At 47.7% G+C, this 26,789-nt stretch overlaps 1 pseudogene; it reads right to left on the reverse strand.

The window, feature by feature from the left end:
• Positions 1-466: 466 nt before the first annotated feature.
• LOC147728616 (uncharacterized) lies at positions 467-25,634 on the reverse strand (annotated as a pseudogene).
• Between the last annotated feature and the right edge of the window lie 1,155 nt (positions 25,635-26,789).

Here is a 26,789-nt window from a genome sequence, read left to right on the forward strand (position 1 = left end):
AATTGCATTAACAACGAGGCAGCCCCGTTCCGCGCTGAATTCCCTGAATGCTGCACTGTGGGACTGGCAGTCCTCCGAATTGGCAACAAAAGGTGATTCGAAGCAGGTGAGGCTCCTGAACCACTGAGAGGAGGAGCCCTTAAAAGAACATACGAACGGAGAGCAAGCAATTGAATTCTTGCATCTGACGAAGGCACAAGCCGAAACCTGGTTATGCGGTGGAATTCAATAAAAGGCAAACCCCTGAAACCCGTTGTGTCCTTTGCTTTCTTCAGCCTGAGGGAAGGAGAAGTTGATGTTATTTTACCGCCGACCTATGAGGCGGACAAAGGACCCTTTCGTCAAAAGTGTGTCACGGGGACATAGGAAACAGTTGAAGGTAGCCGAGGCATCGGATTTAAGCCGTGACCCGCCACTCACCAATCTAACACCAGGAAGCCGCTGTTGCACGGCGGACCAAAGACTGCTAGGTGAGACGCGAGGAAAATGTTGGCGTCTCCGATGCTGGTACAGAGAAGTGCGTGGCAGAAGGAAAGGGGGCAGGAGGAAGAATTGCATTAACAACGAGGCAGCCCCGTTCCGCGCTGAATTCCCTGAATGCTGCACTGTGGGACTGGTAGTCCTCCGAATTGGCAACAAAAGGTGATTCGAAGCAGGTGAGGCTCCTGAACCACTGAGAGGAGGAGCCCTTAAAAGAACATACGAACGGAGAGCAAGCAATTGAATTCTTGCATCTGACGAAGGCACAAGCCGAAACCTGGTTATGCGGTGGAATTCAATAAAAGGCAAACCCCTGAAACCCGTTGTGTCCTTTGCTTTCTTCAGCCTGAGGGAAGGAGAAGTTGATGTTATATATATATATATATATATATATATATATATATTACCTACTGGCGGTCGCCAGTAGGTATATATAGTTAGGATTTTTTCTCTATGTAACTTTTGAAAATTCTATGTCTAATAACTTTGGCGTTTGTGGACCGAATCGGCTGAAATTTTCAGGAAAATGGCACATTTTGTTTCTGAGCAGCCCCTGCAAATTTGAGGGGGTTTCGTCAAGGGGGGCCGAGAAAAAAGGGGGGTCCCAAAACGCATTTTTAACATTGAGTTTTCCATAGGGCGTTTGGCCTCACTTTTAGCTCGAACGGCTGAATGGATTTGCACGAAACTTGGCAAAATTGTAGGGACTGTTAGCCCGATGTGCCTTTGCTGGGTCTCAATATATGTGCTCCAGTGGATTTTGAGAAATTAACGTTTTAAAAAATTTATATATCTGTGACAGCGTCCCGGGTAGCGCTCCGGTTCGCGTACTTGTCGCGTTACGGAGCTTTGCGAAGCGAAGCTGATTGGCTCTCCGGTGTCTGTCAACATTCTAAACAGTCCGGAGCGGCCGCCATCTTGTCTCTCGGTAGGATCGAGAGAAAAGAGGAGGAGAAAAACGAAGGGGGAATTTAATGAAAGGGGGCAAGGTAGACCCCTCTTGACCCCCTAGGATTGATGTTGGGGTTAATAAAGGGTCCCGTGGGAAAAAGAAAATAAAATTGATTTTTCACGGTAGAAGCGCTTCCCGGTTTGCGAACCGGGTCGCGAATAGGTAGCGAAACAGGAATTCGCCATTTTGTATTTCGTTTTATTAAATTACAGGGTATAAGGGGGTACGGGAGACGTATCCTGTCCCTTTATGTTTTCTGAGGGTGGCTGAGGAGGCTCATATATGTTGATACATGTCTTCCAGCGGCTGCGCGTGAGCGTTTTTTTTTGTTTTTTGCTGCGTGACGTCTGTTAACGTTCGATTTGAAGGAAATCAGGAAGTGTTGACCGCCATTTTGTCACTGCGAGTAAATATTTTGTTAAAAATAATTTTTATAAATTAATCCGTATTGATAAACATTGTCTGCGCCATCTTGCCTTTTTTCCAATGCCACAATTTTGTCGTGCACGGCAGCCATTTTAGATGCCTTGACCAGACCCACTCTCTGCACGTCGCCGATCCTCAGCATGGCTCCCCACCCTCGCAAGCATCTCCCCCACGCACTGGTCACCCCCGCTCTCTCTCTTATGCATGGGCCATAAACCTCACCCCATCTGCGCTGTTCTTCCCTGAGAATCACACCCTATGCCCGCCCGACACCACCCTTTCACCCTATTCACTACCGCACCCTCTGACATTCCTCTTCCTCTGTGTCTGATTGTCCAGGCCGGTCCCAGGCTATCACCTAGCCGTGCAGATGTAGTTTATGGCCCCAACTTTAAAGAATCACCCTCTTCAAAGGAGTTACAGTAGATCAAGGCCCCCACCCCATGAGATCCGTCACACCACACGTGTTCCTACTATCTGATAACCATCCTGTATTGTGATTGGGGAGGGGATTCTCACTGTGAGGGTGTGTGGGACCGAGCCTGAAGCGGAAGATTCCAGGGATGCCTCTTTGTACATCAAAGTTTTTACACTTATGTGTCACATTAAAAATCTATAGCACTCCAACAAAGTAGTAGGATTATAAAACTTTAATAACTTATAAATATATACAACGCAACAAAAACAGTAAACACATTTAAAAAAAAAATTGAAAAATGAAGCAACAATGGTCTGTAGCTGTCTTTTGTGCGAATAGTCCCAAGGCAGCACAACGTGCTGAGTTCTGGACGGCACCTAGGTGATGTCACCTGGGTGCCGCACTGGTTTTTGGTATCCTACAATGCTGCTCCGAAAAACGGCGCGGGCGCCCCGGGGGGGGGGGGGAGGCCTCGTCAGTAGCGGTCTGTTGTGCGAATAGTCCCAAGGCAGCAGAACGCGCTGAGATGTGGATGGCACCCAGGTGATGTCCAGTAAGTTGCCGCACTGGTTTTGGAATCCTACAATGCTGCTCCGAAAAACGGCGTGGGGCGCCCCGGGGAGGGGGGGGGAGGCGGCGTGATCGGGCCTCCCCAGGTGGAGTCTCATCTGCTGTAGTGGGGCGCCCCTTTACCGTTTCAGTTGCCATTCCGCCCGCTTTTGGTACACTGTGCCAAAATCTGCCATTCAGCTGAGTTGCGCCCACTCTTGCGGTGCTGCGATAGGCGGCTACCACAGGACTCTCAAAATGGCGGCAGGCTCTTCGGATTTGGGCCTGGTCCACTAAAATGGCCCTGGGACACCTTGGAACTCGGACACTTGTCTGCTTGGGCTTGGGCCCCATTCTCGAAAGCGTCCCCTCAGCCTTGAAGATTCTACAAAAGTCTTGGGGGCCCCCGACTCCCGCAGGCTTCCGGTGGGGAGCGGCTGTCATGATTGCTTGCGGAATGGCCACGACGGAGCTACGAGATGGTGGTGCTCTCATGCTGACGCCAGCTTCAGTCTGAAACATCCAGAAACACTGTAGACTATCAATTCGATGAGTTCCGGTGGAGCCCCAACGTGACCCGGTAGGGAAGAACTTGCCCTCCCCTTTTTTGAGTGATGGTTCTTGTTGCCTGACCCCTCTGTTGTCATCTAACAGAACCTTTTTGGATTGCCGAGTGAGAAAAAAAAAGGTGGGGCTTTCATCGTTTGGGAAAAAAAATGTTTTAATCCAATGAAAAGTGTTATTTTTAGGTCATATGATCAAGCCTTCCATCATTAGGAAACCAAAAGTAAAATGAACCAATGAAAAGTTTTATAAACAAGTCACATGACCTGTTATGCGGCTTTGGGCTATAAAAAGCCAAAATAATCCGTTGGCCCGTGAGGCGGCGTCAGTAGCGGACCGATGTGCGAATAGGCCGAAGGCAGCACAACGCGCCGAGATCCGGATGGCACCGAGGTGGTGTCCAGCAAGTTGCCGCACTGGTGTGGCCATCCTACAATGCTGCGCCGAAAGTCGCCGTGGGGTGCCCTGTTGGCCTGTGAGGTGGCGTCAGTAAGTGGGGGCTGTTTGAGGATCTGACTGCATTGGAAAGCAATGTGATGCGGTGCCTCCCCCCCAAGATGGAGGCTCCTCGGCTGCAGTGGGGCGCCCCTTGGTGTTTCACTCGCTATCCAGCTGAGTTGTGTCCGCACTTGCGGCTACAGTAGGCCGAAGGCAGCACAACGCGCCGAGATCTGGATGGCACCGAGGTGGTGTCCAGCAAGTTGCCGTACTGGTGTGGCCATCCTACAATGCTGCGGGGGGGAGGCGGCCCAAATGAGCCTCTCCCGCCTCTCCAGGTGGAGGCACTTCATCTGCAGTGGGGCGCCGTCTAGCTGAGTTTCGCCCGCTCTTGCTGCTACAGCGATAGGCGGCTGCAACAGGACTCTCAAAATGGCGGCCTGTTCTTTGGATTTGGGCCTGGTCCACTAAAATGGCCCTGGGACACCTTGGAACTCGGACGCTCGAATTTTTTTCCTTTCCTCCACATGCAAAAAAGGTAAATGCCCGGTACGTTACCTGCCTCATCTGCCACGATGTACTCTCCAGAGGAACCGAAAAAAAATATAGTTATGGTAATTATACCATGCATCGTCATATGGAGAGGTGGCACCCGATTAATTATAGTGCTGCCCAAATTCGAGATTTGGTGGATAACCCCGACCTGCCAGTACATCCACCAATGAAGTGGCAGTGACAGCATCAGAGGCAAGGGAAACGGTTCTAAATCTTCAGAAGAACTTTGGACAAATGGAAATGACATGTTTAACTTGCGGCAAATTAATTTCATGTGGAGAGAGGAGTGTTAGTCTAATCAGTAGAGCTTATGAACATCATCATAGTCGATGGTTGGTGGAGACATTTTGACTATATCCTGGACCTGCTCGGCCTCGCCCAAAATGGCGCCGGTATAAATGGGACTCGTAACTCCTTGTTGTGTACTGGTTGCCCAACCTTGATATCACGAGATACGTATGCAGTTTTGAAGCACATGGCGGGCGGGGATGAGAATTGATTGAACATTTCGACATCCCTATTGATATTAAGTTCTGATGTGTTATTGATTACTGTACTATTGAAAGTTCGTATTAACGTCACCCATGGTACTTGCCCGCAAATGTATACCTAGATAATTTTATTGTAACTGGCTTGTCGTATTTTAATTATAAAATGTACGTCCACCGATTCCGCAACTGTTAGACACCTTAGTTCTTGCAACCTAATGGCCCGCCCGTTACGTTCTTCTACAGTGTAAATGTCCCCTCATCATATACGATTCCAGTTTGCTCCGTGGCCGGCCCACGTGGTTATAGGCCCGTATTTGTATACTGACATTTTCACAATAAAGGTTTTTAAAACAAAACATGGTAGTAGTACTTACATTGGTAAAGTTTTGAATAATAGCCACTGTTTTCGAATCAGTAAAAGGCAAGTGAAATAAAGCAGTCCAATTACATGACGGTTAAAAGGTATAATATGCAGGAACGCAGTAAAGATAAATGGTCAAGGGCTGTTGTGTTTTCTACTCCTGCAACATAAAGTGATCGATAAGAATCTGATATTCATGCCTATCAGCGACTAAGACAGCAGGCCGAGCCTCTTTTGCTCAACGGTTCCCTCATGGGACGAAGAAACGCCCTTTTTCTCGAAAAAGGAATATTTTACTTGCAGGACAGTTGTAAATTTCCCGGGAAAATACATTAGCCTGGAACATTGTTAGTGATAAACTGTAAATGCATCTGGGTCCTTTGCTTTACAAGTCAGAGTGAGAAAAAAAAAGGTGGGGCTTTCATCATTTGGGAAAAAAAAATGTTCGAAAGCAATGAAAAGCGTTATTTTTAGGTCATATGACCAAGCCTTCCATCATTAGAAAAACAAAAGTAAAATGAACCAATGAAAAGTTTTATTAACAAGTCACATGACCTGTTATGCTTACGTTACGCGCCGCGCTCTGGATCGCTTCCGGGAAGCTGAGCCTCGCGCACCGGAGCACTTCCGGGTGCGCTAACGCGACGCGTCATATGACGCATTACGCGACAACGCAGGTCCAGAATATAGTCAAAATGTCTCCACCAACCAGCGGTCGGAACACAACCCCTTTCAGTAGTCCAAAAAGTTCTGTAAAATGACAACAGAAGGTACAGGCAACAAGAACCATCACTCAAAAAAGGGGAGGGCAAGTTCTTTTCTACTGGGTCACGTTGGGGCTCCACCGGAACTGAGCGAATTGGTAGTCTACAGTGTTTCTGGATGTTTCAGATTGAAGCTGGCGTCAGCATGAGAGCACCCCGTGGCTACGTCATGGCCATTCCGCGAGCAATCATGGCAGTCGCTCACCACTGGAAGTCTGCGGGAGTCGGGGGCCCCGGTGACTTTTGTAGAATCTTCAAGGCTGAGGGGACGCTTTTGGGAATGGGGTCCATGCCCTAGCAGTCAAGCGTCCGAGTTCCAAGGTGTCCCAGGGCCATTTTAGTGGGCCAGGCCTAAATCCGAAGAGCCGGCCGCCATTTTGAGAGTCCTGTGGCAGCCGCCTATCTCTGCACTGCAAGAGTGGGCGCAATTCAAGTGGATGGTGGGCGAGACGCTGTAGCCGCAAGAGCGGGTGCAACTCAGCTGGTTGCGTAAAGCGCTGGGGTGTACCTGAAAAACCTCCACCTGGGGAGGTGGGGGAGGCTCGTTCGCGCCGCCTCTCCCTTCTAGTGCATCCCACGCCGTTTCCTGGCGCAGGAATATGTGATGGTCGGACTAGGGCACCGCAGGACGTGTCTTCAGGTCGAACGGATTGTGGGACAAGGTCCAGAATGGAAGAGTCACCAAAAGGCAAAAAGTTCCGCTTGACCCCGGGAGCCGGCCGCTTATGTCGGGGGCGATCTCAGGCCACACCAGGGCAACAAGACTTGGGGAGGGGGTCGGAGCCAAGCGCCCCCTCCGAGTCCGCGCCATCACACCGCCCCTCGGGGGCCTCCGTCAAGCGGTTTAGAGAGGCACCGCATCACATTGTTTTCAAATGCAGTCAGGTCCACAAACGGCCCCCACTTACTTTGAGAATAGTGAAGCTGCAGCAGGTGCAAATAAGCTTCAGACAGTGTTACAAACGCTGCTCAGAACTCTGAACTATGGCACCCAACTTCCAGGACGTATGCCATTTGTGCAAGGCAGTGACATCGAAGCAACTCAGGGACCAAAACCATGAACGTACACTCATGTATGAAAATCTTACTATTGATGCTTGACTGAGGCCAAGGAGATCAGAGTGCATGAGTCTCATGCTTGATCGATTGAGCTAGCCGGATCGGGCAATAAAAAGTATAAAATAGTTATGTAAATAGTTATTTAATAAAATGTTTTACCCTGTTACTTTGCTGGTGTGTTGTATATATTTATAATATTTGCATAGGGTTTGTCGTTATTTTGGGTGGGGTGGGTGGCGGAGCCGAGCTGTCTTGCAGCCATCATGGTGTGGAGATCAGTTGATCTCACTAGTTTCGTATTTCTCATGAGGGGTTGTTCTTAATGTTTCTATTTTAGCGAGGTCAAAAAGAGATCCCATTAGTGGCCTACTGATTTTGCTCGATTCCTTTTGTTTTTTTAAACGATTTTTCACTATCTGCAAAGACTAAACAGAGTATTGCGACTCTGTGCTTGTTTGTAAATAGAGAATGAACCAAAGCGAACCAATTCTAAAACAGTAAATGCTTGGATAACAATCAATCAAATAGAGAGAGAAGCAGGCACGACGGATTACAACGGGGGCAAAGGCCTGCGTTAACTACCCTTCACTATCTGCAAAGAGAGAGTACTCCTAAGAGAGAAGAGGGGGGGGGGCAGCGTTCAAAGCACATCAGCGTGCATAAAATAGAAAATGTTTTTACCTATCACGTACTTGACATTTTAAAGCTTTTGATATTTGCTATTAAAAAACCATTGAAATTCACTGAAAAAACCTTAGGTTATAGACCATATCAAGGGGCCGATTAGGATGGAGGATTTTCCGCCTCCTCCGGGCCGGCGGAAGCCACCTCCGGCCCGGAGGAGGCGGAAAATCCTCTGCGGACTCACCAAAGACCCACCGCCGCATTACGATGGCTGGTGGGTCTTGGTTTCTGTCCGCTGCTTTTCCGCCGCGGTCGGATTACAACCGCGGTGGAAAAGCTCTCATTTGGCTGGCAGTGTCTATCAGACACCGCCGGCCAAATTAGGAAGCATTTGAAAACATGCTTTTCCGCGGCGCTTTTTCCGCCGTGGAAAAGCATGTGTACTTTTGATTTTGGGGGCCCGTTGCGGGCCCCCAGGGTGTTGGCGGGTGGGGGGTGCACATGGGGGGTACCTATGGTACCCCCCAGCATTTACATGCACAATGCGGCAGGCACCGCGCGGTGCCTGCCGCTTTGTGCATGTAAATGTTGCACATGCACTTTTAACATTGCGGCCGGTGCTGCTTGAAGCAGCACCCGCCGCAATGTTAAATATCCAGGATGTGACCGCCAGGGTGGCGGTCACATCCTAATCGCACATGAGGGAACGCCGCAGCCCATGCGGACGTTCCCTCATACTCTGGGGTCGCGGACGGACTCAAGTCCGTCCGCGATCCTAATCGACCCCATAGTTAGGAATTAGCATTTACAAAACCTTGAAAATTCACTGAAAAAACCATAGGTTATAGACTATATATAGTTAGGGATTAGCATTTACAAAACCTTATATTACTCGCACAAAACCATTGAAATTCGCATATATAGTTAGTTGCAATAACTATATATCGCGCGCCCGCAATCCACTGCTGATGATGTCACATATTACATCATTCATGACATGGTCAGGGACATCACTGATGACAACTCAAATGACATCACTGACAACATCACAGATGACATCAATCATGTGATAATACGATCAACCTCTTCAGACTCTAATATAACTTTAGATACACTCAGAGTAAACAGACACTCACAGACTGTCACTCATCCATGGAGTTACTCACACACCTAGTCAGTCATGCACTGAATCAATCACACCTCCATTTCCTCAACTATACAGTTATACACACCTTACTTATTGAAACATATTCTAACACATATTTACTCTCTTATACAATCACTGATACAAGTTCACAATGATCCATACAGCCACTCACACATTCACTGGCTTTATGCACAGTAATTTATATATGTGAACTCTCACATGTACTGTGTTTTACATATGTACTTACTTTGACATGTAGCACTGAGATATCCATTCACTCACCAATACACTCGTACACAGTCAACCACCCATACAGCTGTTTCCACATGCAGTTTTGAACCCATAGATCTAGTGAATCAACTGTTCACACATGTATGCACAGAGTCACACACCTCCCAGCCACCCCCACACACACACTCACTCTCCCATACAAATACTTGGGCAACCAATCAATAACCCATATAGTTACTCATATAGCTACTGATCAACACATGCAGCAGTTTATAGAACAACAGATATAATGCTGCACAAATTAAGACAGTTTAGTCACTAACCCATGCACTCAGTGAGACACATTTAATCACTCTCTCATACAGTCAGTCATGCACCTAATAAATCCTTCATCCAGACACTTATACATCCACTCATTCTTCAATATGTGAGACATATTTTAACTTTACAGAAACATACAGTCACTGGATGATGTCATCAGTGATGTCATCAGTGATGTCACTTACCATGTCATGAATGATGTAATATGTGACATCATCAGCAGTGGATTGCGGGCGCGTGATATATAGTTATTGCAACTAACTATATATGCGAATTTCAATGGTTTTGTGCGAGTAACATAAGGTTTTGTAAATGCTAATCCCTAACTATATATGGTCTATAACCTATGGTTTTTTCAGTGAATTTTCAAGGTTTTGTAAATGCTAATTCCTAACTATATATGGTCTATAACCTATGGTTTTTTCAGTGAATATATATATATATATATACATATATATATATATATATTACCTACTGGCGGTTGCCAGTAGGTAGTTATAGTTAGGACCTAGTTTCCATAGGAAATCCACAGCATTCTATTTGGGATAACTTTGGCGTTGATTGAGGAATTTGCGTGCAATTTTCCAAAATTTTGGCCAGCTCAGTTCTGCTCCTTCCCTGAAAGTTTTGGGGGGATTCGTCAAGCGGGGGCCAAGTAAAAAGGGGGGTCCCAAAACGTGTTTTCCCCATGTTAATTTCCATAGGATGTTTAGACACGGCTACAGCCCGAACCGCTGAATGGAATTACAGCAAACTTGGCAAAATTGTAGGGACTGGTACGCAGAAGTGCCTTTTCTATATTTGGTGAGTGGTTTTTATGAATAGTTACTTCTAAAAAATGTATATATCTATATGCGTGCTGCGAGCGCTTTGGGTACGCGTACCCGTAAGTGCACCCGGCGCGCCACGGAAGTGCGTGAGCGGAAAGCTGATTGGCTTTTGGGTGTCTGTCAACATTCGAAACAGTCCGGAGAATCCGCCATCTTGTGTCTCGGTAGAATCGAAACAAAAGAGGTGAAAAAACAAAAGGGTAATACTATAAAAGGGGGCAGGGTAGAGACCCCCTGACCCCCTAGGTATTCTTAGGGGGGCCTAGGAGGACCCTGAAGGGCAAAATCACTATTATTATTATTTTTTTATTTCACGGAGTGCGCTCCGGGTGCGCGTACAGGTACGCGTACCAAGGGGAAAAACAGAGAAAAAAATAGAGTAAAAAAAGAATTTAGAGTCTTTAGAGGTAGGGTAGCTCTGAAAAGAGCTGTTGTGTTATCTGGGTGAATTAAGTACCTACAAGTAGTATTTTCTTAAAAATAAACATTATTTTTAACCTTTGGAGTCCTTCAGGGTCCCCCTGAGAAGGCCTAGGGGGTCAAGAACATCCAACCCTGCCCCCTTTCCACGTTTTCAACTTTCATTGTTCACTCTCTTCTGAAACCACAAAATGGTGGCGATAGGGTTTGCTCTCTGAGCACTCACCGCACACTCTCCGAGCACTCCCCGTGCGCGGACCTATCCATTTTTTTAAAATAAATTTTTTTTTAACCTTTGAATTCCTTCAGAGAAGAGCAGTGAGGGGATGGAGAGTGTTACAAAACTAGAAAACTAGATTGAAAAAAGGGAACTCAGGATTTTAATGAGAAAAGGACAGTAAGTGAGGTACAGTGATGGAAAAAATACATAAAAGAGAAGAGATGTCAGATACACACAGGAGAGAGTATAGTGTGAGAAGGGGAGTAACTATGAGTAAATTTACTATGTAACTCAAAAATGTAGCACTCTATACTACAAGTCTCATTTCATACTACAATCCCTTGGCCACTACCTCATAAATTACATTTAAAAAAGTATAATTTCTCAAACAATTTTCAATTACTAAATATAAATTTATTGTTCTGAATTTTCGTATTTTGAAAGAACTTCTAACATTAATTCATCAGAAATTTCGTCATCGGTAGTCTCCCAAGAAGAATCCTGGAACTCAATGAACTCCAAATATTCAATTAAGTCAGAATCCAAAGATTCATTATAAAAACCCCCATGCCATCTCCTTCTTCAATAAGGTCTTCATTATGTGTATTCACATCAACTGGATCATTCAAATTGTCTACAATAGTCGCAGAAATTTCAAAACCAATGTCAACTGACTCCTCATTAAGATCCATCATTGCTGTTAGGGTAGTATGAAAAGAGAGAGAGAGAAAAGACAGTGAGAGTAAGAAACTTCAACATTAAAAAACATTGGCCCACATGCATCAAGCATTTTTGTAGTCGCAAACGGTGCGATTTCTTAAAATCGGCCGTTTGCGAATGCAAAAGTGCTTTTTGGGATGCATGAAGCAATTTTAGAATTCGTAACATGTTTGCGAGTTCTAAAATTGCGGGTGCTTTTAAGAAGTCGCAGATGTGCGATTTCTTAAAAGCAATGCATCATTATTTTAAAAAGTGAAAATTCGCAAATAGGGTGCCAAATTTACCGAGTGGTTGAACCACTCAGTAAATTTGGAAAAAGTGTTTAAAATGTTGAAAATGCTTTTTTTTCAACATTCATGTTACGGACACACATGTCCTTAGGACATGTGTGTGTGCAACATGATGCGAAAAATACATTTCAGGGGTGCATGGGGGGGTCCTTTGGACCCCCCCCTGCACCCATGAAATTTTCTAAGTGCCACTCGCAATTTACATTGACTCCTATGGGCCTTGGCCCATAGGAATCAATGGGAATTGCGAGAATTAACTTAAGAATTCGGTATTTCTTTGGGATTCGGTAAAAATTGCGATTTTTACCGAATCACAAGGAAATACCGAAAAAAATGATGCATAGCATTTTGCACTTCTTAATTTGCGATTCCTTATTTTTCGCAAATTAGGAAGTGCAAAATGTCACAATGATGCATGTGGGCCACTATTCTTATTAACTTAACATGTACAACATAGTTCCCCTTACAAATTAACAACTAATCTTTTAGAATGCTGTTGAAAATTCTCACACCAGAAACTGAAAACCAAAAACTCCTCACAAATCTACCTCAGACACTGCAATCACAAAATGGCCGTCATTCCGTCTCATTCTTCACACTTATACCCGTCCCTAACTAATCAAATTTCTTCACACACAAATACTAAACCAAACTAACATTTTAATTGGTTATACAGATCAACACTTTCAAACTCACATAATCTTCAACCTACCGAAAGAGGCAGGGTAGAGACCCCCTGACCCCCTAGGTATTCTTAGGGGGGCCTAGGAGGACCCTGAATGGCAAAAACACTATTATTTTTTTTGTTGAAAATTTCGCGGAGTGCGCTCCGGGTGCGCGTACAGGTAGGTGTACCCTGAGCGTACCAAGGGGAAAAACAGAGAAAAAAATTAGAGTAAAAAAAGAATTTAGAGTGTTTAGAGGTAGGGTAGCTCTGAAAAGAGCTGTTGTGTTATCTGGGTGAATTAAGTACCTACAAGTAGGTACCCATGCAGAGTCTAAAATTCAAAAGGAAGACTTTGTTCCCCTCATCTGAGAAATGTACACCATCTCTCCTATAGATGCCTTGCATGTTGTAACGCAAGTTATTGTGTTATATGGAACCCATACCGTAGTCTCTCAGGAAAACGGGAAACAGATTTATTCACATGTTTCCTTGCTTTCTCAATCTGTGGACAAAATTGGTTGGACCAGTTCCATTGTTGCCTTTGGCATATATTAGAATATACCAAGGCAGTTTTTGGAAAAAGTGACATCAATTGCCCAAAGGTGTCCTTTAAAAGCATTTCCAGACCTACCCCAGTCAAAGTGCCCAGGTCATTGCCACCACAGTGCACAATTATGAGGTCAGGGTGTGGTAGATGCATAAAGGATTTTACCAATGGTATCAATTGGTGACATCTCAATCCTCTCTGGCCAATCCACATAATATCCACATTTGGTAACTCAAGGTTGGGAATACCTCTGTTTGCTGCATACTTTTCACTCCAGTGATAATAGCTATGTCCCACAATCCAGACTTTAGGCATCTTGAAGGTAGATGTGGTTGTACTCAGATGAGTTGTGGAAATGAAATGGCAGTTTGAAAGTAGGAGTTCTGAAAAAAAAGTGGTTGAGATTCAGTGCACTTGAAAAAGAAAAATTATTGGTGGTTTCTCAAACATTCAACACTGAAAATTAGGGTGCATGCTTTTGTTTTTTGAAAGAATGAATTCTAATGGTTGAGAAAAAGTCATTTAAAGAAACATTGCACAGGACAAGCTGGTTTATTTAGAGGTCAAACACCCTTGGTGGGTTCATTTGCAACATTGTATGATGAACTTTTGCACCTGTGAGCTCAGTTAGGTGAAGTGTGGAGTGTTACCATTGAAACAGGCAGAAAGAGCAGAAGGGGGATGGTTGAAGATTATGTGACTTTGAAATTGTTGAAATGTAGAACCAATGAAAATGTTAGTTTGGTTTTGAATTTGTGGGGGAAGAAATTTGATTGGTTATACACAGGCATATGTGTGAAAAGTAAGAGGTAATCGGGCCATTATTTGGTTGCTGTGTCTGAGGTGCATTTCAGAGATTCTGCTTAAGAAAATCTGGTGTGTGTGACTGACACTGTTCTAAATCTTCAAAAGCATTTTTAACAATGAGTAATGATTAATTTAATATAGATAGAGTGCTGTATGCACTATGGGGAAGATTAACAAGCATATTGGGCTTCTTTATTCTTGCATTGTGTCTGATGTTTTTTTGTAATGCTGGTAAAAAATTAATGGTGCATATTGGAAATGTATTTTGAAAATGAGTCAGGTTTGTGCATTGTATTGTAGTAGTCATTTAAATGGGCTGTGCTCTGTGTCTAAAACGATTTACTATGCTAAATGTTTTTTGGTAAAATGTATGGCTTTAACATTTTTGGCAAGGATCACACTGAGTCTCTGTGTGAAATAAGGAATTATATTTTCACATGTTTCTATAATGTCACCTGTGTCTCCTCACAGTTTGCATCTCTTAGCTTACAGGGTACTGTTTCTTTTTGCATTGTGTCTCATGTTAGTATGTAATTCTGGCAAAAAATAAATGGTGCATATTGGAAATGTATTTTGGAAATGAGTCAGGTTTGTGCATTGTAATGTAGTGGTCATTTAAATGGGCTGTGCTCTGTGTCTAAAACGATTTACTATGCTAAATGTTTTTTGGTAAAATGTATGGCTTTAACATTTTTGACAAGGATCACACTGAGTATCTGTGTGAAATAAGGAATTATATTTTCACATTTTTCTGTAATGTCACCTGTGTTTCCTCACAGTTTGCATCTCTTAGCTTATAGGGTACTGTTTCTTTTTGCATTGTGTCTCATGATAGTATGTAATGCTGGCAAAAAATTAATGGTGCAAATTAGAAATGTATTTTGGAAATGAGTCAGGTTTCTGCATTGTAATGTAGTGGTCATTTAAATGGGCTGTGCTCTGTGTCTAAAACGATTTACTATGCTAAATATTTTTAGGTAAAATGAATTGCTTTAACATTTTTGACAAGGATCCCACTAACCGCCAGATTCATGAAAAACGGCATTTGCGAATCTGTAATAGCGAAAAATTGCAAATTCCGTTAGCGATTACCGATAATCGCAGAAAAATCGCTATTTTCGGCTACCCGCGCCGGGATTGCGAACTCGCAAATAGCGATATCGCTATTTGCGATATCGCTATTTGCGAGATCGCAAACTCGCGAGATCGGGAAAACGGGAAGTCGCATTTCGAGCCCAGTGATGACATCACAACCAGGAAGCAGCCAGTTCCCACCCCCATTCACCACAGTGAGGCAGACCTCGAGGTAGCAAGTGGGAGAGCTGCTGCAATACAGGAGATTACTACACATCTACTACTTTGCTACAATGTCAGAGGAACCTGTTCCTGGCCCCAGCAACTCCTCTGGGCGCAAAAGGAAGCTCAAATTTTCCGAGCAGGAGCTCGAACACTTGATTGAGGGGGTGGTGGCCAACCACGACAAACTCTTCGGAAAAGACTCCAGGAGGGTCCCTGAGCAAGAGAAACGGAGGATATGGCAGGGGATTGCCTCCACTGTCAACTCCGTGGGAGTGGCCGACAGGTCCCTAGAGGAGCTGAAGAAACGGTGGTACGACCTCCGAGGCCGTGCCAAGGAGAAGGTGCAGAGCGCCTTGGAGAGTCGTCGGGCACTGGAGGTGGCGGACCTACAGTCCCTCCCAACACAGCCATGGAGGACCAGGTGGAGGACACCCTAGAGAGGGAGGCATGTATAGGCTTCACACGTCTCGACTCATCCCGCACCACCCAAGTCACCCAAGGTAAGTGGCCTGCGACTGCGACCCTGCCCCCTATGAATGTCCATGACCAAATAGGCTCCCCTAATGTCCCATAGGCATGCCATAGTTGCACATCAAGGAATGTCCTGATGCATTGTGGGAGATGTAGTGTGGCCACAATGTAGTAGTACCACAATGCAGCCAGACAGGTCCCAAAGCACACAAAGCCACAGCCATTCAGGGATTGTCAACCAGCATGCATGTAGCAACTGCACGTCTGCCAGATACATGCAACTAATGATCCTCCACTTACCCTCACAGGTGGCGGCGAAAGCAGCGATAGTGAAAGGCTGCAAATTGATGAGGAGGTCCAGGAGGAGGAGGCGCCACCACCAACCCAGGCACCAGCCCCTGCCGCTGCTACAACACCAGCAGCCAGATCCACCTGCAGTGTTCCCCCTGCGACTGGTGCAGCACCTACAGCCGCTGCCAGGCCAGCTACTATTGTGCCCCCTGCAACTGCCGCACCACCTAGAGCCGCAGCCAGGCCAGCTACTATTGTGCCCCTTGCATCTGGCGCACCAGCAACGCCAGCTGTCACACCCCCAGCAGCTGTCGCTACAACATCTGGGCCCGCGCCAGTTGCGACACAGCGGCCAGCCACAGACTCAGGCCAGCAGGGCAGGCGTGGCAGGTCTCGCCAGCACACCACTCCAGCAAGCAGGAGGGCCAATGGACAGGGACTGGCGCGTTTGAGCGTTGAAAGACGCATGTTGAGGATACACCAGCGCCAGGCACGACAGCAAGGTGCCATTCAGCTGCAGCTCCATAAGATAGGGCGCAATGTGGCCGGAGTCGCTGACCGCATGGACCGCATGACGGCGGCCATGGCAGGTGTGGGGGAGCGCATAGACAACATGACTGCAGCCATGGCAGGTGTGGGTGAGGGAATGGCCCGCATGACTGCAGCCATGGAGGCCAACACCGCTGCGATGTCCACACAGCGCAGTGCAGCACGCCGCCGCCACCGTCAACTCATGAGCCGGCTGGCCTCCTACAGCAGGTCGAATTATGTTGCTGCCAATGCAACTTCTCTGTTGGCGCGGCGGTCCCTAACACAGCAGCACCAACTTGTCCAGTGCAGTGAGGACATGACCAGGGTCCTGGAGCACCTCACCACGGCCGTTACGGCACTACACCCTCCAGCAATACCATCCACTGTGGGGGGTGATGATGCTAGTGAGGGGGCATCCAGCGTCAGCAGCCACTCAGCCTCACAAATCCCACCACACAGCCGCAGCACCAGGCCCACGCCAGGTCCAGAAGCCCCGGAGGAGGATGCCCCTCAGAGGCGCTTGGGCGCAACGCGCAGTAGGCGCACTTGAGAACATTTGACTTTCATTGGCACAGGCTGACTTTAAGCCTGCCATGTCCTATGACACAGCAGTATGCTGTAATACTGTTAGTGGGAGATAGTTGTACTGAAACCTTTTTTTTGTGAATTGAAGAAATACATTTATTTTGCTACACACATTAGCGTTGTGTCATCATTACATTTTGCATGCATTGTTGATTTGTGGGGTGATGGAAGAGGGTGTACTAGAAACTGTTCACTGTGATGTGGTTGCGACGTCTGTGGCCTTCAGCTGGGTTCTCCCCACGTGCATGGCGCGCATGTGCAGGTGGCCGGTTTCCCCTTCAGATTCACTGCCAGAGATGTCGACAGGTATCCGGCGCTTGGTTGCAATGTTATGTAGTATTGCGCAGACAGCCACAATGCGGCAGCACACTGTAGGACTGTAATACATGGCCCCACCTGTCTTGTGCAGTATGCGGAACCTGCTCTTGAGCAGGCCAAATGTCCTTTCTATGCAATTCCTTGTCCGTATGTGTGCAATATTGTAGCGCCGTTGCTGGGGTGTAGCAGGGTTGAGGTATGGGGTCAGGAGGTATTCACGGAGGGCGTAGCCACTGTCACCTGAATGAGAGGAGCAGATGGTGATTGCCTGTGCTGCGCTGTTACATCTTAGCAATGTGACATTTTCGACAAAGTGTACTTACCAAGTAGGTGTCCTTCCCCAAACTCTCCCCTGACCAGTCGTGTGTGGAGGCCGCTGTGCCGGAATATGAAGGAGTCATGGGTACTCCCTGGGTACTGTGCGACAATGTCAGTGATGTATGTCTTAGCATTGCAGACCATCTGGATGTTGAAGGAGTGGTAGGACTTTCTATTGCGGAACATATACTCCATGGCAGCTGGTGGGCAGATGGCGACGTGGGTACAGTCTATGCATCCGAGCACATGTGGAAAATGGGCTACATTGTAGAATTGTAGCTTGGTCATGTCCAATTCCTGTTGGCTGGCGGGGAATTTGATGTGACGGTGTAGCTGGGTGAGCATGGCGTCAACAAAAGTGTGGAGGCAGCGTGACATGGTGGGCTGGGATATCCCCCCAGCAGCCGCTACTATCCCCTGGAAACTCCCGGAGGCCAGGAGGTGCAGGCTACACAATACCTGCACATGTGTAGGCACCGCATTGGTACGGCTTGTTGGGTGCTGCATCAGGGGGTCAAGGTCCTGTATTAGCTGCATTATCATTTCCCCATTCAGCCTGTATTTAGCATATATCTGCTCTCTGGTTTGGCCCAGCAAGGTGACCCGCTGGCGGAATATCCTGTCCTGGATCCTGCGTCTCCTCCGTGCTAATCGCTGTAGCCTTCGACGCCTCACCACCATGTACATTCCTGGCATTGTGGGACTCCTAATGCTGCTGCTGATGATTGTCCTTATGTGTGATTGGTCAGGCCAGAACCTGTTGGTGATTGGACAACGGTTTTTTAAAAGTAATTTTTGCATGGCTTTTATGGTTACCACCTGCTTTGAGTTGTCCTTATTTTGCGCGGCGCAAAATGCGATTTTTGGGTTTTTCGCTATTAGCGATTTTTCTTGAATACCGATAGCGATTCTATAGCGAATTCGCTATTTCTTTCGCAGAATCCGTGGATTCTCGCATTTTCCGATTCACTAATGATCACCTGCCTGGATTCTGCGAATATAATAGCGAATTCGCTATTCTGTGTTTGCGAATTCGCTTTTTTGATGTTGAATGCCGATTACGGAAATTGTGCCCGCAATTGCATTTTCGCAGCGATTGCGGGCGCAATTTTACTTCATGAATCAGGCTGTAAGTGTCTGTGTCTATTAAGGAATTATATGTTCACGTTTTTATATAATGTCACCTGTGTCTCCTCACGTTTTGCATCTCTTAGCTTATAGGGTACTGTTTCTTTTTGCATTGTGTCTCATGTTAGTATATAATGCTGGCAAAAAATGAATGGTGTATTGAAAAGGTATTTTGGAAATGAGTCAGATTTCTGCAGTGTAATGTAGTGGTCATTGATATGGGCTGTGCTCTGTGTCTAAAATGATTTACTATGCTAAATGTTTTTTGGTAAAATGTATGGCTTTAACAATTTTGACAAGGATCACACTTAGTGTCTGTGTGAAATAAGGAATTATATTTTCACCTTTTTCTATAATGTCACCTGTGTCTCCTCACAGTTTGCATCTCTTAGCTTATAGGGTACTGTTTCTTTTTGCATTGTGTCTCATGTTTCTATGTAATGCTGCCCAAAAAAATGAATGGTGCATATTGGAAATGTACTTTGGAAATGATTCAGGTTTCTGCCTTGTAATGTAGTGGTCATTTAAATGGGCTGTGCTCTGTGTCTAAAACGATTTACTATGCTAGATGTTTTTGGGTAAAATGCATGACTTTAACTTTTTTGACAAGGATCACACTGAGTGTCTGTGTCAATTAAGGAATTATATTTTCACCTTTTTCTATAATGTCACCTGTGTCTCCTCACAGTTTGCATCTCTTAGCTTATAGGGTACTGTTTCTTGTTGCATTGTGTCTCATGTTTCTATGTAATGCTGGCAAAAAAATGAATGGTGCATATTGGAAATGTATTTTGGAAATGAATCATGTTTCTGCATTGTAATGTAGTGGTCATTGATATGGGCTCTGCTCTGTGTCTTAAACAAATTACTATGCTAAATGTTTTTTGGAAAAATGTATGACTTTAAATTTTTTGACAAGGATCACACTGAGTGTCTGTGTGAATTAAGGAATTATATTTGCACATTTTTCTATAATGTCACTTGTGTCTCCTCACAGTTTGCATCTCTTTGCTCATAGGGTACTCTTTTTTTTAAATTGTTTTTCATGCTTTGATTCAATGCTGGATTAGAGATAGATGACACAGGCAGAGAGTGCGCTATCTCGGAAAGAGAGAGATAGCGCAGACAGAGACTGAGACTGAGATGGCACACGGAAAGAGAGAGATAGCACAGGCAGAGAGTGAGATGACACAGGCAGAGAGAAAGATGACACACGTAAAGAGAGAGATGATACACAGAAAGAGAGAGATGGTGCAGGCACACAATGAGATGACACACGCAAAGAGAGAGATGACACACACAAAGAGAGATGACACACACAAAGAGAGAGATGGGGCAGGCACAGCGTGAGATGACAGACGCAAAGAGAGAAATGACACACACAAAGAAAGAGATGGTGCAGGGACTGAGTGAGATGACACACACAAGGAGAGAGATGACACACATAAAGAGAGAGATGACACACACAAAGAGAGAGATGACACACACAAATAGAGAGATCGTGCAGACAGAGATTGAGATGACACACGCAAACAGGGAGATGACTCACACAAATAGAGAGATAGGGCAGAAACAGAGCGAGATGACACACGCAAATAGGGAGATGGCGCAGGCAGAGAGTGAGATGGCACACGGAAAGAGAGAGATAGCGCAGGCAGAGAGTGTGATGACACACGCAAAGAGAGAGATGACACACACAAAGAGAGAGATGACACACACAAAGAGAGAGATAGGACATGCACAGAGTGAGATGACACACGCAAAGAGAAAGATGACACACACAAAGAGAGAGATGACACACACAAAGAGAGAGATGGGGCATGCACAGAGTGAGATGACACACGCAAAGAGAGAGATGACACACACAAAGAGAGAGGTGACACACATAAAGAGAGATGGGGCAGACACAGAGTGAGATGACACACGCAAAGAAAGAAATGACACACACAAAGAGAGAGATGGTGCAGGGACTGAGTGAGATGACACACACAAGGAGAGAGATGACACACACAAAGAGAGAGATGACACACACAAAGAGAGAGATGACACACACAAAGAGAGAGATGACACAGGCAGAGATTGAGATGATACACGCAAACAGAGAGATGACGCACACAAAGAGAGAGATGGGGCAGAAACAGAGCGAGATGACACACGCAAAGAGAGAGATGGCGCAGGGAGAGAGTGAAATGGCACACTGAAAGAGAGAGATAGCGCAGGCAGAGAGTGAGATGATACACGCAAGGAGAAAGATGGCGCAGGCAGACAGTGAGATGACACACGCAAAGAGACATGGCACAGGCAGAGAGAGAGATCATGCACGCAAAGAGAGAGATGACACACACAAAGAGAGAGATGGTGCAGGCAGAGAGTGATATGACACATGCAAAGAGTGAGATGGTGCAGGCATAGGACCCGTACCCTCCAGATATGCCCCCGCCGGCCAACTACCCTAGACATGCAAGATCCCCACATTTGAAATCACCAGAGATTCAGGTGGGGTTTAAAAGGCCATGTTTATTCACCACTTTGTATAAACATGACAAGCAATAACATGCATATCTAAATTCACAAGTTATAACATAACTACATTTATGAGCATATCATGCTCCATCACCTTCCCAACCCTAAGGGAGGAACACCATCTGGTTCGCATCTCGCAACTGGGTATCCTACGCCAAGTGCCGTGCACCTGCCCCTTAGAGTGGTGGGTCCCGCCCTTCTATCCTTGTCTGCCATTACCAGGGCCCACCTCTAGACTACCAGGCTGCCCAGGGTCGCCAGGGAGGCTCGAAATCTGTCGCCCTAGCCTCCCCAGCCGGTGGTCACTTCCTCCCAGTGGAGAGCTTGCCATATCCCCCCTCAGAGCTGGCCTATGGAGCCCGGCAAGCGGGCTCCCATCCATCTTGTTTAGCCACTATCTACTGATCGCAGGTCTCTTCTCCGCAGAACGCCCCTCAAACCATTAATCTAAGGGACGGGTGGGTGAGAGTTTCGGAAAGCCGGCCCGGATCACAAGAATGGCCAGGTGCCGGCGAGCAGTCAGGTATTAAGGAGTGATAGCGGGAACAGAGACCCCAATCACAGGGAGTTGACCCTAAATAGGCCCAGAGTATCCACCCCCTGACCCCCGGGTCACGCGATATCGCCGGAGCGGAAATGGGTCAGCCGGACGCCGATTGGGCCGTCCGCCCGACCAACCACCAGAGACCAGGAGCGGGCGGGGTCCGGAGAGGCCGGGTCCTAAGTGCGCGCGTCGTGATTCTCCACGCTTGTCATAGGACCCGTACCCTCCAGATATGCCCCCGGCGCCCAACTACCCTAGACATGCAAGATCCCCACATTTGAAATCACCAGAGATTCAGGTGGGGTTAAAAAGGCCATGTTTATTCACCACTTTGTATAAACATGACAAGCAATAACATGCATATCTAAATTCACAAGTTATAACATAACTACATTTATGAGCATATCATGCTCCATCACCTTCCCAACCCTAAGGGAGGAACACCATCTGGTTCGCATCTCGCAACTGGGTATCCTACGCCAAGTGCCGTGCACCTGCCCCTTAGAGTGGTGGGTCCCGCCCTTCTATCCTTGTCCGCCATTACCGGGGCCCACCTCTCGACCACCAGGCTGCCCAGGGTCGCACGGGAGGCTCGAAATCTGTCGCCCTAGCCTCCCCAGCCGGTGGTCACTTCCTCCCAGTGGAGAGCTTGCCATATCCCCCCTCAGAGCTGGCCTATGGAGCCCGGCAAGCGGGCTCCCATCCATCTTGTTTAGCCACTATTTACTGATCGCAGGTCTCTTCTCCGCCACAAGGGTGGCCAAGGCCCACAGGTCTGACACCCTCCCCACCTGCGTTCAGAATAAATGACCAAAGTTCTCGGATAAAAGTATCAGTTCCATAATCCGACAAATGCACCCCATCCTGGTGGTACATTGCTTCCCCGGAAATCATCCGGTGCTGGAGGTAGCGCAAGCGGCCCTTCACTGAGCACAACCTTGCTAGTTCGCCGTTCAATCGCCTCACCGAGACGTTCAAAGATCTAGGACGCACTCCTGGGCCCCATGCCCTGCGTGATATCATGCCAGACCAGACTATTTTTGTCGATGGGAACTCATGCCCCAGCCAGACAAACTCTGCTAGTAGGGCTTCCTTGACAGCCAAGCGCCCTCTGTCGACCATGTCGTTGCCACCCAAATGTAGAATAATCCAATCCGGCGATTTGTGCTCTCGTGCCTTGAGCTCCTCAACGATCCGCCCCAAGTGTCAGATACGCATTCCTCCAACGCCGTGCCATACAAATTCGGTCTCGCCCAATGCGGCCGGTTTCACCACCTCTCTTCGCTGCAAGCGCACCGCGGCGCGACGCACGAAAGAGTGCCCGAGTACCCATACCATGGAAGCAGGCATACTAATCAGAAAGGAGAGAGATGAGGCCGTTAGATACTGCACACACATGTTTTTACAACAATTCAGGCCTCACATATCGCTTGTAGCAATCCGAGGTCCAGCGACCCACCCCTTTTACCACGTTGGGGGCGAGACCGGCCCCTGCCGCCAAAGTTGCGGCGCCAATCCTAAAGGAATGAGAGGAATAGCCCACTGCTCCAAGACCCAGGTTCCCCAAGGCCAACCCAAATACTGCTTTAAATTGGTATTGAGACAGGCAATCCCCGTTTTCATGGACGAAGAGAGCCGACCCCCCCCTGCTGGGCGTCGGGCCAAGTACGCCTGCATACGGGATACGGGGCAGGCTGCTATCCCTGGGGCTGGCAGCAAACGGATGGTGACCCCCTTTCCTGTTTGGTCTGTCTTGGAACGTCCCAACCGCAGTACTAGACCCCCGAGGAAAGGGCGATATCCTTGAACTGCAACCCTCCCCCATGGTCTACCTTGGAGGCTCCCACTATCTCACCCAGGCGAAGGGCCCCGTAAAAGGCTAGGCAAAATGCCGCCCCCAGCATGATTCCCTCGAACGGTGACTGGCAAATAACAGGCAGTACCCCCAAAATATCAATCAAGGTCGGGAGATCCAGAGGCCTACGACAGTCCCGCTGTGGCCCGTCCAATTGGGCCCAACCCGCTAAGGCCTTCCTGATCAAGAATGAAGCCCCAGAGTCCCGCTCCCCCGCCAGTTTAGCGAAGAAGCCTATCGCTGCCAAGGCGGCCCTAGCATAGGACACTGATTTGCCCTGATCCCACAGAACCTGTAAGAAGGCATACATTGTTTCAGTTGAGAAGATCCTAACCCCTCCGGCTTATTCCACAAATGATCTGTAAACATTAAACTGTGACTGATAAGCACGTTTGGTGCGGTCACACAGAGCGGCACCTACTAGCCCCGCTAAAGCGGGGCTCCAATTTTCCACGGTGACGTAGGGAACGTCGTCATGCGTTCTTCCGCCTGCGGGTGGAACCTCCGGAAGTCCTGCAACTTGGAACGAGACAAAGCGTCAGCAGCATGGTTATCAACTCCAGGTACATGCGCAGCTTTAAAGGTCAAATTCAATTTCAAGCATGTCAACACCAACAACTTCAGCAACCTCATCACATGTGGGCAAGTCGCCCCTTGCCAATTGATAACCTGCACCACTGCCATGTTATCCGACCAGAAGGTCACGACCCTGTCCCTGAAGCGCTCCGCCCAAACCGTAACTGCAACCCAGATGGGAAAAAGCTCTAGAAAGGCTAAATTCTTAGTCAAGCCTGCTAAGTGCCACTCCGCTGGCCAGACCGCCCCACACCAGGCAGGGCCCAAGATTGCCCCAAAACACCATACTACCCGCCCGTTGAAATCTGCCAGAAAGTCACGCCACACTTTGAGGTCCTCCTTCACCCCTGCTTTTAACCTCACCCGGTGATGCTTCTGGGTAAGACCCACCATCGCTCTGACTATAGACCTCGAGAAAGGGCGTCCCATGGGAATGATACGCAAAGCAAAGTTTAGCTGCCCCACCAGAACTTGTAACTGATGCAACGTCACCTTTGGACACGCCAATGCTACCTCAATGGCTAGGGAAAAGACCTTTACTTTATCCATTGGCAACCTACATTCCCCCGCTACTGTGTCAATTTCGATGCCCAGGAAGGACATGTACGTGTCAGGGCCGACTGTCTTGCTCGGTGCCAGCGGCACCCCAAAATCCTTTAGCATCGCCACCAGCTGACTTAGGGCCAGCGCACAGGCATCCGACAATGCGGGACCAATCACCATGAAATCATCTAAGTAATGCACCACATCTGTACATCCCGACTTTTGTGAAAACACCCATTGCAGCAAGGAGCTAAAGGTCTCAAAATACTTGCAGGAGACCGCACAACCCATAGGCATACATCTGTCGTAATAAAATTGCTGTTGGACCTGAAAGCCTAGAAAATGGTAATCCTCAGGGTGTACCGGTAACAAGCGGAATGCTGACTCAATGTCGGTTTTCGCTAACAACGCCCCACGGCCTAGCTCCCTCACTTTCTGAACCACGGCATCAAAGGACGAGTACGTCACTGAGCATACTGCCGGGTCGATGGCATCGTTTACCGATGCACCCTTCGGTGCGGATAAGTTATGGATCATTCTGAACTGTCCCGGCTCCTTCTTGGGCACTACTCCCAAAGGGGAGCACACATAGTTCTCCTAGGGAGGAGCCGGGAACGGGCCTGCTACTCGGCCTAAGGCCCGCTCTTTCTCCACCTTTCTGGCCACTACTGAGGGATGGGTTCTTGCTGAAACTTGGTTCCTACACTGAGTAATAGGGGTGACACGCAATGCTGGAATACGGAAACCACTGGAAAAACCCTCGAACAACATCCTAGCAGCTGCCCTATCTGGATACCTGTCCAACCAAAAGATCAGCTTCTCAATATAAACAGGAGTAGGCAGTTTAGACTTGGGGAGGCTTGATATCCTTAGAGGCATTACCCCCCCGTTCCTTGGATTTCTTGTTGCACTTTGGTTCGGGATGGGACGGGTGACCGCAGTAGGCGCATGCGTGCTTGAACTTGCACTGCCCGGGGGGCCATGTGCACCCTTTGCCATTGAATGCCCAGCATGTACCTTTCTTCTCGCCCGGCCCTCCCTGGGAAGTCTGAAAGGGCTGCCTAGCCGGGTGTTCCCTAGTGCTCACGCTCTCCAACCAGGCATTGACCTCAACCTGATCCCAACAAATGGAGGGGTTTTCTTCCTTCGCCCAGCGAAACTCCCTATCATAAGTCAACCAGGCTGAACCACCATGTGTGGAGTGAGCCTTCACGATCTTATTGGTATAAAACACCAGTGGAATCGCCAACTCCGGCCTTCTTTCCAACAACACCGTCATATAAACGTGAAAGCCGCACAACCAATTGGTAATCGTCTCCTCAATCCTAGGTCTCTGCTCTCGGAAGGAATGCTCTTTCCCTTCCCTGTCTTTGTAATCTTCCTCTCTTCTCTTTGGCCTGATAAGGGAGAATATGTCTACGTAGGCACCCTTCCAAATCTTCTCTCGCATTTCCACACTCACATGCGTAGCTAACATTCCTGACTGGGACAATACGTTCCCCTGACTAACCCCCACCTCGCTGCTTCTTGCTGTAGAGTCACCAGGCTTACCTCCTGTAGGTGCTACAGCTATCGCTGTCGCGGGGGTGGGCTCCAATTGCTACACTTGGCAACGCCTTGCGCGACTCGACTACGAGGGCCAACTGCCTCTGAATGTCCTGCAATGCGCCCTGATCTGTGGCCTGAGGGGGCCCCCACGGTGCCGCCGCTCCAGCGCTCACTCTATCAACTACTTTCTCCGGAGCTGATAGTTGGCCCACTATTGTGGAAACCGACGCCAGCAAGCTATCTAACGGATCGCCCACGGCTGCCACTGCGGCCACCGGCTGTGGTTGGAGTGGGGCCGGGGGGACCGTAACTACTGGTCCCGGGCCTCCCGGGGCCAACGCCTTCAGCGCCTCCCTAATCTCGGACAACACTGAACCC

The sequence above is a fragment of the Lissotriton vulgaris genome, chromosome 3_1, assembly GCF_964263255.1.
Source record: "Lissotriton vulgaris chromosome 3_1, aLisVul1.2, whole genome shotgun sequence".
NCBI classification, from domain to species: domain Eukaryota; kingdom Metazoa; phylum Chordata; class Amphibia; order Caudata; family Salamandridae; genus Lissotriton; species Lissotriton vulgaris.